The sequence below is a fragment of the Myotis davidii genome, unplaced genomic scaffold, assembly GCF_000327345.1.
Source record: "Myotis davidii unplaced genomic scaffold, ASM32734v1 scaffold1063, whole genome shotgun sequence".
Taxonomy (NCBI): Eukaryota; Metazoa; Chordata; class Mammalia; order Chiroptera; family Vespertilionidae; genus Myotis; species Myotis davidii.
Genome location: NW_006296624.1, coordinates 657,090 through 659,761, shown reverse-complemented (window position 1 = coordinate 659,761; position 2,672 = coordinate 657,090).

Sequence of the window (2,672 nt, the reverse complement as noted above, 5' to 3'; positions counted from 1 at the left end):
TGCGTGACAGGGGGCAGCGCCCCCCCCATAAAATTATTTTCATTGCTACTTCATAACTAATTTTGCTACTGTTATGAATCGTAATGTAAATATCTGATATACAGAATGAATTTTCATTGTTACAAATTGAAGATAAGTAAAGCATAGTGATTAATCACAAAAACAATATGTAATTATATATGTGTTTTCCAATGGTCTTAGGCGACCCCTGTGAAAGGGTCATCTGACCCCCAAAGGGGTCGCGACCCACAGGTTGAGAACCTCTGGCTTAGCAGATGGTTAAACACTCAATCATTTTAACAGAACCAGAATAGGAAAAGTATCTGGCAAGTCATTTTAAAGATATAATTTTTAAGCTATCACTTGGAATGGCTTTTTAAAAACTGAATGATCTATCCTAAAGGGGAAATCAATTGTCATCTATGTGTGATGACATAAACACAATGTTGCTTATGATGTTTTAAGAGGTGACTGGAATTGCAACTGTACCAATTAAAAGAAGACAAAACTTGAGAAATGGTCTTATAAAAGAATCACTAGCATAAGACCACATCAATTGGTGGGCACTACATTTGACCATACTCTAAGAACTGTCTTTATGATTAATTTGCATCTCTGATACTGAACTGAGAGTGCAGTGATCTGCGTTGGTTATTAAGGTGACTGAAATAACCAAATTAGACATGGCTTACTAGTGCAAATTGGCTAATCCATCAACACAAAAATTTCAGGAAAAATAGTGATTGTCACATATCACCAAGAAAGAAATTACCCTGTACTTATCAAATCTGCTAGGCCCATATTGTACTGACACATATTGTATTTTAAATAAACACATTGACCTTAGAGCCATAGACTTGATGTTCTTCACAACAGTAAAAACCTGTATTTAATCCTGAATCCTTTAGGTAGATATATATTAAAAAAAAGGGGGCGGGGGCTTTTGGTGGTTGAATTGTCTCTTAGAAAAATCACCAGAATGATCTACTCTTTCAATATGACCTGATCATTGGTTACTAGAAGATTGCAAATTGTGGTCATTCTAACAGAAATCAAATTCTAATTGCAATGGACATCTATGATTATTTTTTTTGAGATTATGTGCCTACTCTAAAGTATATTAACTTAGAAAGACCTACTTATACTTCTATCCATTTCTAATAAAGCATTCTAGTGGCTAATATTATTCTTCAAATCAGGTACATTAGAAATGTTAATTTAGAAATATAATAAAATTGGGTCCCAACATGATTATTAGAAAGAAAAGTTCTGAGCCTAAATAAAAATTACAAAGAAAATAAAAAGACTGCCGTAGCCAGTTTGGCTCAGTGGATAGAGCGTCGGCCTGCACACTGATGGGTCCCAGGTTTGATTCCGGTCAAGGGCATATGCCTTGGTTAGGGGAACATCCCCAGTGGGGCGTGTGCAGGAGGCAGCTGATCAATGCTTCGCCCTCATTGATGTTTCTAACTCTCTATCCCTCTTCCTTCCTCTCTGTAAAAAATCAATAAAATATATTTTAAAAAAAAGAAAATAAAAAGACTGTGACAATGAAGATTTGGGTGTTTCAACACAGTCTGTGATACTTTAAGGTAAATTTGTGTCTGTGAATATGTATGTATATATCTCTTCTATGCTGATGTGTAATTTAAAAGCAAGGTAAAAGTGCTAAAGAACTATGATAATTTAATAAATTCAAAATTAAAGAGAAAGCCACAAGGATATTCGAGTTAGTTTCTGGTAAATACAAACATTTGGATTTTAAGTTCATAAGTCCACAGGGAATTAATATGCCCTGAGGTGATGGATTCATGAGAATTCTTGTCCAAAACATTCAGCACCATCTATGTGCTTCCCACTTTGTGAAGTATCTCTCAGTCTCCAGTTAATCTATATATAAATACAGCCTCAAAGTTTACTATAAGAAAACATTTAAGATACATTAAAGAAAAAAAAGCTGACACAGTGATAAATTAGACTCAAAAGAGCATTGTATTGAGAAAGAGTTAAGAATACATGTTTCACTTGTTTTGGAAAGCAAATATAGTATTGAAACAGGAATTTTAGGGGAACATAGGCAGGTTTAGGGAATTTTTAGAATTGGGGTCCATGGAAAAAAACATAGGGCTACAGACAAGTAGAAGGCACATTTCCATAACACAAGGAAGCCAGGTGCAGTTATATTTCTATAAGACAAGGGAACTGGAAGTAGCCAAAAAAGGTCTACTAGTATATCTACACTAATAAAAGACAAAGATACCTTCCCCACACCCAAGCCAAGCCTAGCAGCCAATCAGAGCGACTATATGCAAACTAACCCAACCAAGATGGCGGCCAGCAGCCACCTGCGCTAGAGCAAGCCAGAGGCTTGGTTGCCCCCGCAATGGAGGAAGCCAAGCTTCCCACCTGCTCTGGCAGGCTGTGGCCTCCACAAAAAGCAATGAAGTTTCAATTATAAAAGCTAAATAAGGCAAAGCCGGTTTGGCTCAGTGGATAGAGCGTCGGCCTGCGGACTGAGAGGTCCCAAGTTCGATTCTGGTCAAGGGCATGTACCTGGGTTGCTGGCACATCCCCAATAGGAGATGTGCAGGAGGCAGCTGATCGATGTTTCTCTCTCATTGATGTTTCTAACTCTCTATCTCTCTCCCTTCCTCTCTGTAAAAAATCAATAA